The sequence below is a fragment of the Perna viridis genome, chromosome 2, assembly GCF_037379345.1.
Source record: "Perna viridis isolate PV_CMFRI_1.1 ecotype Kerala chromosome 2, ASM3737934v1, whole genome shotgun sequence".
In the NCBI taxonomy this organism is placed as follows: Eukaryota; Metazoa; Mollusca; class Bivalvia; order Mytilida; family Mytilidae; genus Perna; species Perna viridis.
Genome location: NC_142446.1, coordinates 64,240,915 through 64,252,294, shown reverse-complemented (window position 1 = coordinate 64,252,294; position 11,380 = coordinate 64,240,915). Strand labels below are relative to the sequence as shown.

The following is an 11,380-nucleotide window of genomic DNA, read 5'->3' as shown; positions in this document are numbered from 1 at the left end:
TAGCAACATGACCCTGTTCCAAAAGCCTAAATGCAGGAAGACTAGCGCGATACAAAAAATATAACGTGGCACCCCAAATCTGGGATCACCCTTTTGAAGGTACTGAAGGTAAAAAATTGACAAATATTTTTGAAAATTTAGCCAGAAAATGTTGTAAGACAATAAAGTTTAAAAATAAAAAGACAAATAAAAAAGGTTGTGGTCAGATAATGAAGTAAGAGATATGAAAAAAAAAGTGGTTGGTAAAGGACAACAAATGAGATTGCATCACTTTAATATGCATTTAAGAAATAGTTTCTTTACTCATGCAAAAAAACTTTAAAACATGATGAAAAAGAAGCAATATCTATATAAGAAACATATATTTGACATTTCTAATTTACCAGTGAACAATGATGAAATAAGTAAACATTTTCAGTCCTAAGGGAAGCCAAAATATTACAATAAACAAATTTGCGAGGAAGTAGACCAGTATGTAGATAATTACAAAAATGTATGACACAAAAATGAAATAACAGATAAATCTTTCACTATTCAGGAAGTTAAGAATTACATTAATAAATTAAAACTAGGGAAAAGTGCGGCCCGAGATCATAATTCAAATGAAATTATTAAACATAGCAGTATGGTTACTGTCAAGGTCATAATTAGTAAACTATTTAATAAAATTTTAGAGACTGGAAAGTATCCAAATAATTGGAGAAATTCATATACAGAGTTAATTTTTAAATCAGGGGATAGCACTAATCTCAGTAATTATAGAGGTATTTCCCTTCAAAATTGTATAGCTAAATTGTTCAGCTCCATCTTGAATGGTAGATTGAATAAGCATTATGAAAATGTATTTGCTCATCAGCAGTTTGGCTTTCGAGCTGACCATAGAACAACAGACAGTATATTTATTCTTCAATCTCTTATATCAAAATATCTCAATAAAAAGAAAGAAAAAATATATGCCTGTTTTGTAGATCTTCGCAGGGCATTTGATTCCCTCTGGTATAATGGACTTGCATATAAATGTAGATATAAATTAATACAAAATAAAGTGGAGAAGAAATCGTATAATGTGATTAGTGATATGTATAACATAACCAAATCAGCTGTTAAATTGGATAACAAGAGAACTGAATTTTTCACAATTGACAGAGGAGCCAAACAGGGCGACAATTTAAGTCCTACTATTTTTAACTGCTATATCAATGATCCACATCAAATTTTTTATAGTAACTGTGACCCTGTAACATCATGTCAATCCAAGATTTCTAGTTTAAGTTTTGCTGATGATTTAGTCATATTTTCTAGCACACATACTGGTTTGCAAAATGCACTGCAAAAACTTGCGGTGATTGGCAGTTAACTGTGAATGTAAAAAAACAAAAGTTATGATTTTTCAAAATAAATACAACCTCAGTCCGCAAAAATCAGTTTTGGGGTTGAAAAATAAAACAGCTTGTAATTTTTCTGCTAAATTAGAACTAGGCAGATTTTCTACTGTATCATTTATTAAAACACAAGTCATGTTATATTTCTGCAGATTAAACATGGGAAATATTAATCCCCTATTGAAGGAAGCATATGAGCTCAATAAAAATCTTGATGGTGAAGGGTTATACACATGGTATACTGTTGTAAATGATAGTTTTGAAGAGGTGGGATTTGATATTAAAGATTTTGAATCTGCTGATAAACCTTATAGTAAAATAAAATTTAAATTAAAGATGAAGTTTAAAAAACAAATAAGCAATATATTCAAAGAACGAAAATTGTTCATCTATCAATGATAAGCTCAAAATTATTTCTATACAGTAAACTTAAATCAGAAATAGAAATTGAAGAATATCTGATAAAAGAGCCAGATTTTAAAAACAGACAAATGATTACTTAATTTCGTGTAAGCGGCCATACACTAGAAGTTGAAACAGGCAGGTATAAAAAATATTTCAAGGAAAAACATATTTTGTAAAATACTGTATATAAAGATTAAGTTGATGATGAGTACCATTTTTTTCTTAACTGTAAACAGAACTCGAATGTAAGAAATAAGCTATTTGCAGAAATGGTTAAACTAAACCCTAATTTTAGCCAATATCAACCACTAGATAAACTAAGAATTACTATCTCCAAATGCCGAACTTTTGCAAGCAGTTTGTGATTTTTTAAAGCAATCATTAGAATTGCGAAATTGAGGTCCATGCCGGTCAAAAGTTACACAATTGCAGATACCTGTATATATATCTTGATTTTTGATGTCCAAATTTGTATTTTATGTTTGTTCTTTGTATTGTATTTGCTTGACCCATATGGGTGTAATTTGCAAATAAAGTATTATAAAATAACTACTGAAATTTCAAAGTACTTAAAACGCGCACGACATGATCGTGAATAAAGTGATTAGAATATAATATTGCGGGTAGGAAGTGAAAATGTATTCAGAGCAAAATATTAATTTCCACCATGTTAACGGTGAAAACATCTATTTTTCACATACATCAAGTCAAGTTACGTAAAAAGCATAATGAAAAGATCAATGAACAGTTTAGGATCAAAATATATCTCTCCGATCTCCAAGATAAAAATATTTATTTTAAAAACGTCTGAGTCAAAATATTTATTTTAAAATACTCCAAGATCCCATAATATCAAATAGTCGTCCCCTTATTCGGAGCAAACCCTTCGTTCTACAGCATGTAGCATTCATTAATCCAATTACCTCCTCAAACCTATAGCCGAACCCTGAATAATCCGAATACCTGTCCAAACAAGGCACATGATAAAGTCCCCTTTTATCAGTTTGAATATTGGTAAATCGTACATCTGTCTAGGTCAAAAAGCAGTACGGTTAAAACCGATTTTACTGCAATATATGTAATAAACATTGTATGCAACTGTGACAGTATTTTTCCACTAATATCAGCGTCAGTATTTTTGGTTTTAATCAATAATCGCCCTGTTTATGATTGGTCAACGGCAACATTTTCATAAAAGAACGGAATCGCCAGTGCTATTTGTTATAATCAGTTGTTGTCAAGCAGTGAAATTGTTAAGCGAAGGCTCTGGCTCTAGCTCGTGTAACAGGTAAGATTTTCATAATCTAATATTTGTGGTTCCTGTCTGAAAATGTCTATGATGCTGTTTAAAAAATAAACATCATTGTTATATTTTCCCTCTATTTTCTGATGTGTTACAAAATGTCACTAATATTTTTTGAGTTATTATTTTGAATTTTTTTCTATTTTGTTGGGTTATGAACAGTTTCCAATGTATTTTTATTTTTAAAGGTTATTTTTTTTTTCAAAGGTGCTTTGAAAAAATCCCTAGTTGGAAATGGGATGTATTAATATTGTCGCCAGTGAGTGCCTGCATATGATTACAGACAGAGACTACCCACCTTTTGTGTGACAACAACATTATCATAATTTGTTTCGTAATCATGTTACATATACATAGAAAAAAATAAGCGCTGATCCAAGGACGGGCGTGCCGGGCGTAACCCTCCCCCCAAAGAGATTTTTTTTTGCATGAAATCTTGATTTTTAACAAACTCTACCTCTCTCGCTTTGCTTTGCATTTAACTCTTTTAACGTCCCTAATCTGAATTCCTGAGTCCGCCCCTGCAACTTAAACTAATCGGTCTATTGTCAAACGAGTAACGGTACCAGTAGTTCTGCGTGTTTATCATCACGTAAAAAACTTAGTTCGTTTATTTTTCAGTAACCGAGTGTAAGTTACCATTGGCGGATCCAGAACTAATTTATGGCTGGTCCCAGGTCAGTGGCGGATCCCGAGTTTTAGGTAAGGGGGCCCCAAAAAAATTTCTGGATTACCGGTGAGGATCAGTCGTCAATTTGCCTGATTTGTTTTATCCCCGAATCCATACGAAAGTCATGTTCCAATTAATGGTGTGCTTTGTGTCGACATCAATTAACAGCAGACAGGATTTCACTATTGCATAGTGTGATAAAGTAATACATGGTGCCATCGTTAGTATTATTACACTAAGACAATCGAGCGCCCCTTTTCTATTAACTGTATATTTTTTTTCTTGTATATATTTCCAGATACGTTTTGTAAGCTGGCCATGTGCATGGACCACGTGTAATTATCAGTCACTGTTTTTTTTTTATATTAACACCGTCTGATCAGATTAAGAAATAGTAACTGCAAAAGCAAAAGCAGATATTTTAAGGAGGTTAATATCTGAGTCCAACATCTCTTTCTCACCAATTGCTAGAACACTGAAATGTTCTCTCGGGCCCCATACATAAGAACATAAAAAAATTCTGGGAACGGGTCAATGCAATTAGTTTTTTAGAAGCATGAATTTCAGAAGTAGAAGTTGGTATTTCTCTTCATCAAAAGAGGTGCTTTTTATATGCAAAACTACCAACACCATATTTAGCAGGAACCGACAACATGAAAGTTTATTTTTTTTTCTAAAAGTTATGCTTGAACAGATGAGCGTTAACTTCTACTAAGTTTGAAAATTGTGACATCTCTGCTAAGAATACTATTGTTCGGGTATTTGCAAAAGTTTGGGTCTGATCAACTGCATCTGGAGTTTCTTTTGATGAGTTGTTTTGACAATAAAAATACGAAGTAAAACTCATTGATCTCTGTACTGTCATTTTGACACCACAAGGGTATTGCAATTAAATTAATTATTATGATGAAAAATTAATTTTGTTTGTTAAACGGTCACCTTTAAAATAAATGCGTTTCGACGAGGGGGTGGTCCGGTGCGCTGTGTATCCGCCAGTGAGCGTTATTGCATTATTCCCTTATGCTGTCACAGGTACGTGTGTACTGGATACCCCAAATTGTGCCTCCATAGGGGAGGAGTTAACTGGGGAAAATTTTTGTATTTTGCTTTAATCTGGCATAAATATGCGTGACAAATATGCCAGAATAAAACAAAACTACAAAAAAATCTCCTATAGACTCCTTCGCTATAGGGCACCATATGAGATATCCTAAACACACGTACCTGTGTATGCTATATTTCAATAATTTAATTTCAGAAGTACACCCCTTCAGAGGTTTAGGTCGCACGCGCGCACAATACCTAAAGGCACGCTAAACGTTCACCAAACGCACGATAAACGAACGCTCATAACTTGCGTTTAAACGCACGATAGACGAACAATGAAAAATGATAATATTAATAAAATATTAATGAATAAGATAAAATCGAAAACAAAAATAAATGAAAATACAAAGATTAATAGCAAAAAAGATAAACATAACAGTAGAATAAAGGAATTATTGAAAGAATAAATATAACGAACGTTTTTATCGTGCGTTTAAACGAACGGTCATATTGTGCATTAATCGTGCGTTTAAACGAACGTAAAACGATGTGTAAACGAACAATAAATGATGCACGAACGCTATAATGGGAAACGTGAACGTTTCAAGGAGTGTAGCATTCTGTCTGAATAGATAATATCACAGTCTGAAGCGTGAATGCTTGTTCTTTTCTAATTATCGATGCCACCTGTCAGAGGTTGGCGTTCTTAATTATATATATATATACATGAATATCTTTATTATCTTCACCATTATATACAAGTACAGAGATTACAATAGACAACCGAACATATTTATCTGCGCAAACAAATTTTCAGTAAATGGTTATGACATGGAAATAAACAATACAATACAATCATAGAAACATCGATAAAGTTATATAAAATGGTAATGGTGGTAGTGTGACAGTGTTATGAAATTTCATGAGCTATGAGTTTTTCCTCATGTACAAACACGCGTTCAAATATTTGACTGTAAGCTTGAGTATATTTATTGAATTACAATTTAAAATATTGGATATAATTATGCTTTATAGTAAAGTGTGGTGATAAGGGGTAGGCTGGGATGTTTAGTGTGGGGACACCGAGAAGAAATGAAATTCATCCCCAATGTCCCCACTGTCGCAAGATTTACATAAACGTTCGCTTTTCAGCATTACGGTACTGACCCTCTTCTATTGCTAATTTTGTGCATTTACATGGAATTTTCTTCCTTTGGGATTTCAAAATATTAATATATGCAGGCCGTTTTTAATGAATATAAACTTTACTAAAAAATGAAAGTTTTGTACTTTCATTTAATCAGCTAATCTCAGTCTCAGCTATATAGATGACGTATTATCTTTAAACAATCCTAATTTCGGGGATTTGATACATTGCATCTACCCCAAAGAACTTGAGATAAAAGATACTACAGACTTTGTGAAGTCAGCCTCATATCTCAGACCTACAATTAGAAATCGATGGTAAAGGAAAACTATTGACCAAACTTTACGACAAACGTGATGAATTTTTATTCAAAATTGTCAACTTTCCTTTCATCTATGGCAACATCCCTTCAGCACCTGCGTATGGAGTGTTCATATCACAACTCATACGTTATGCCAGAGCTTGCCGAAACTACGCAGACTTTTTGCATCGCGCTAGAACTCTAACAAATAGGCTTCTGGAACAGGATTATATTGCTACAAGATTGAAGTCATCACTACAGAAGTTTTATGGTCGTCATCATGAACTCGTGGATCGTTATGGTGTATCTATCTGCACCATGAAAACAGACTTATTTAACGGGTTATAGTTTTCCTTTTCTCGTTTGTCTACCCCGGACTTGACTTTTTATGAGCAACTCGGCGGTTGTTTCTAGAAAAGCAGAGGACGCTTACCTTACCGGTGCACCTGGTCCATGCTCCCAGTTTTTATTGGAGTCCAAGTTGCTGATTTGCTTTTGTTGTTTTGTATGTATGATTATAGTTACTTTATGTTCTTTGTTGTGTATGTCTGTTTTCCATGTCTGGTCTTTGTCCCTGGATTACATTCTTTTGATTACCGCTATAACCTTGGTTCCCTTGATTACTCTAATAACATTTTTGTTTTAAATTGATCACCAATTATTCTTTGATTTATCTTATTAATTATATGGAATAGGAGGTTTAAGTTTAGTTTAGGATGACTAGATTCAAGTTTATTTAACATATTTGTATTTCTTTACCAGCGGTACCGAAAGCTAAGAAATCTGAAGAGTTTAACATATCATTGAATGTCACTCCCTGTAAAAAACGGGCAGTGGGTGAAACATGGTAATATTATGGGGAAAACCCATCATTTTGAAAGTGCAAGTTGACTATTTGTACAAACAAAACACTCACATTCAGTGCAAGAAGCAGAATCCTAACACATTTGTATACATGTAACTATAAATATTACGTATAGTCTTTTCAGAGTGGGTTGAGAAAAAAGGGGGATACAGGATCCAGAACATTAAAAAGAGTAGTCTCAAACTTTGCATTGTTCATTTTTGCCCAAAATTTGTACAGAATTAACAACATTTTCCAACAAAAGGTGGATTTCAGCCTCAAGACCCCAACTGATCCATCACAGTTATCAAATATGATATTGATATGTCAGAATTATAAAGAAACATGTTGAGCCTCCTGGCTAACTCTTTATGTGTTCGTAATGTTATGCATAAAGTGTAAATATGTTTGCATGAACTATTTACATTTAAAATTTATAAAAGAAATTTTGGGTGTCCATAGTAAAGCAACACATATTGCTTGCTTAGCCGAAACTAATAGGAAGCCCCTACAGCTATAAATACAACTGAAGATTTATTAAATTTCTTAAGTGTAAGTGTTTGTAAGAATCAGGCAGAAAGGGAAAAATCTGAAATATGCATGTCAAAATGGCACCGATCTGATATTGTAATATCACTCAAGGATACATTCTCTATTTGAAAAGACCATTGTTTGATCTCTGCATCACTGGCTTTGCGCAGAAATTTTTCAGTAGAATCTTAAAAAAAATGAAGTTTTTTACAGAGTTATCTGCCCTTCAAATGTTCATTTTCAGTGCATTTCATTGAAATTGTAACTCAAAGCTCCAGCATGATATGGAAAATCTCGTCTGTTCTCCTTGATTCTGATGGTGCATTCATACTCACATATTCACACAAGGATGAAATACAAAAAAAATACCAGTTTTATACGTTGTAAATTTTGATATGCTGTACACGTGTTCCAAGGAGTAACCTCTCATAAATGATAGTCTTGTTGTTAATCTGTTATTCATTTTATTCTAGTTAATGCTGCGTCCATTTGAAAATGAACGTAAGTATTTTTTTTCTAATTTACTTGTAAATGTGTTGTATTGACACTCATTTTTTATGAATATTCTAATGTACTGATTTTCTTTTATTTCATATTTGCAAAAACTTCACATTTTCATGTGTGCTTCTTTTCTTGTATGAGAAAATTATTACACCAACTATAATTGTTGATATAACAAGTTCAAAATTTGAAATAATAGATTACTAATTTAATATAACAAACTTTTATTATTTGATATAACAAATTATGAATTTGATATAAACAATTATTAATTTGGTTTAACAATTTATTAATTGAAATATAACAAACTATTAATTGAAATTCAACAAGCTATTAATTTAACATCACCAATTATTAGTATGATATCACAAATTCATCATTAGATAAGGACAAGTGACATACATAGTACAAGGACGTTTTGGGGAGGCTATAATTTTAACGCCATATCATGCAGAGGTCATGTTGTAATAAATTAGATGGAAGTTGTGCAGAAAAAAATTGTTACATTGCAACCTCCCCCCCCCCCCGAAAAAAATAAAATTAACACAATCATATCCCGATTTTCCCACATGATTGCTGGATACTTAACATACTTGAATTTGTACCAGTTGCTTAAAGGGATCTCAGAAATATAAAATTAGCGAATTAGTCAGTTTTCTGCCAAATGTGCCGAACTACCATGGTTTATTTGCGTCTTCTTAAATACGGAATTTCGGTTGCATGTATTTATTTTCAGAAAGCGGTTTCATTTTGCCGGGGGGAAATCTCCGATGTCTGTTAACTGCATGGTTAACAAAAAATCCATCTTATCGATAATGAAGTTAACATTTCTATTATATTTCAGTTGACAAACAGGACGCAAAATAAAGACGCTGACTACATCACCGGTTTGATTTTAGCCGTTGTGTCAATTGTGTGTTTTTTGGTTGATGTTACATATATCGCTGTTTGTTTCAAAGCACTGAGAAAGTCTTTTCATCATCTGCAGATCCTGACTCTTTGTGTATGCGATACTATTCTTACCCTTCCACTTGCTTTGTATGGATTCAGCAAAATGACGTCTTTCCTGGAGGAAAACATTAATGCTTGCAGATTCCAGTTACTTCTCGTGTTTTATGGGTACGTGGTTCAATATAATATCCAACTATTACTGTGCTTACGTAGATTTTATGCCTTGAAGACATTTAATTTTGGGAAAGGACAATTGAAATGGTATGAAAATAATAAATACAAAATTGTTCTGATTACAATGTTTATTCCGTTTGTTCTTGAAACAGTTCTAACCCTAACCTTACCATACGAAGATTACGTGGAAGACTGCAGTCCACCATACTTGTATGGTAAATTTTACAAACTGTTTATTGGCTTAAATATTGCACCTGTAACAATTTGCATCATAATAATCGTGATATTGTATCTCACGGGAGCCTGTATCGTATGGAAACACATTTCGATCAGAAAAGTTCTTCCTGCTCATGACAGCGAATCACGTAATAAAGATGTTGAACAGAATGCAGATCAGACGAAAATAACTCTCACTCCGCAGACAACGAGAGACTCAACCAGGGTCGGTTGTAGCGTTTCAAATGAGGGTCAGAGAAAGCACGTTTGCCTGTTGGATAAAAGAGTACTGAGCATGATAAGTTTAGATAAAAACATTGAAGTTGGTAAAATCAATAAAATCTCTTTAGTTGACATCGAAGTGGTTCCAGAAGGGGATATTTCTACACAACAGAGACGTAATTTTGTTGATATTCAAGAAACCGGTGTAATCAAATGTTACCATGATCCTTCAAAGATGCCCGGAAAAGAATCACAAAAGGGAAACGGTAAAAACAAAGCTCAAATCAAGTCTTATGAAAGAACCGACTGGGAAATCCATGCGTTTGTAACCTGTGTCATCATCGCTCTTCAAACAATAGCATTAACTGGTCCCTTGTTGTTGGCATTTTGGTCGGAGATTGTAACAGGAAGGCTGTTGCAAGTACACGAAGTTCTTATATTATCCATTCCACATTTAATAAACAGTATATCTAATCCTTTCATTTATTATTGGAGAGTTCCTGAAATACGACAGGCCTTCAAGAAATTGTTCAGAAAATCAGACACTGGTAAATGATTGTTACTAGAATTGTGTATTTGACAGGTGCGTAACTATGAGTCAACATGTCTCTTGTGACTACACAAGTTGAAGAGAACTGTTTAAAGTGTGTCAAAGTTACATACAATTCTGTCGGCTGTCTTAATAATATTCTTTTTCTCTAATCTCATTTTTACGCACATTCGTTTTTGATATTTTTATAGGTTTATGGATTTCTCGTTGGCGAATTGAGTTTTCTCCATAATGATGACGGCTTCAAATCTTCAATCTCCTAACTCTACAGTTTGTTAATGAATTGACCAGAACAAAAATGAATTGAAACTGTAAGGTGAAATACAGCTTAAGTACCAATCCATATAAATTTCGGACGGTGCCAATGGTAAAGTGATCCATGGTATAGAAAAACCCACCAAATAAACGATGGTTTTTCGGTCTACATATGCTTTATTTTTACATGTACCAATATATACATTTTTTAACTCAAAAGCGCAACAACTAAATGAAAAACTAAGACTTGTGTTGTGATCAGTAACTGTTTCTGAACAAGAATTAAAACTGAATTCGATTGGTTTAAACTTTTGACAGGTATGAATCACTTTAGATTGATACGACATGAATGAGGACAATATTCGGATGGACAAGATAATTTCAATATATCACCCAATCATGTATACTTGACAGAAGAATAAGAATACGCTTTTTAGATATATTAAGATGTAATTTTGGTGACTGAAACTGTAGGGATGTAATGATACCACTGTGCCTTGGTCCGATAGATATCACTAATATTCTTGGCTGACGGTCCGATTAGTATTGCGATTTTTAGACATGTTTTGTTGTGTTGTTCCATTTACAGTCCAACAAATTACGGAAAAAAATGACACTTAAGGTTGCACTATACGGTTACATCAAGGCGCACTGTTTCGCACACCAAGTTATCCCGTCAAAGTTTGTAAAACTTAATGGCTGATTTTCAAGGTAGAACGGTACTTTTTTATTTCCCATAGGCGACAATAGTGAAACTTTTGAAAAATTCACACCTATAAAACCTATGACGGGGCTATAAACCTTTTTTCCAGTAATATGTTCATTTCTCTTTAATATTTTTTTCAGCATGTTACCATAGCTACTGGGTTGTATAACACTAA

The 11,380-nt window shown here is 33.3% G+C and overlaps 1 long non-coding RNA gene across 1 annotated transcript; it reads left to right on the top strand.

Annotated features, from left to right (window-relative positions):
- Positions 1-2,934: 2,934 nt before the first annotated feature.
- LOC148626460 (uncharacterized) lies at positions 2,935-9,289 on the top strand. The gene is made up of 3 exons (XR_015920074.1): positions 2,935-3,075; positions 8,104-8,131; positions 8,976-9,289. It is a non-coding gene; the product is annotated as an uncharacterized LOC148626460 (long non-coding RNA).
- Positions 9,290-11,380: the final 2,091 nt, after the last annotated feature.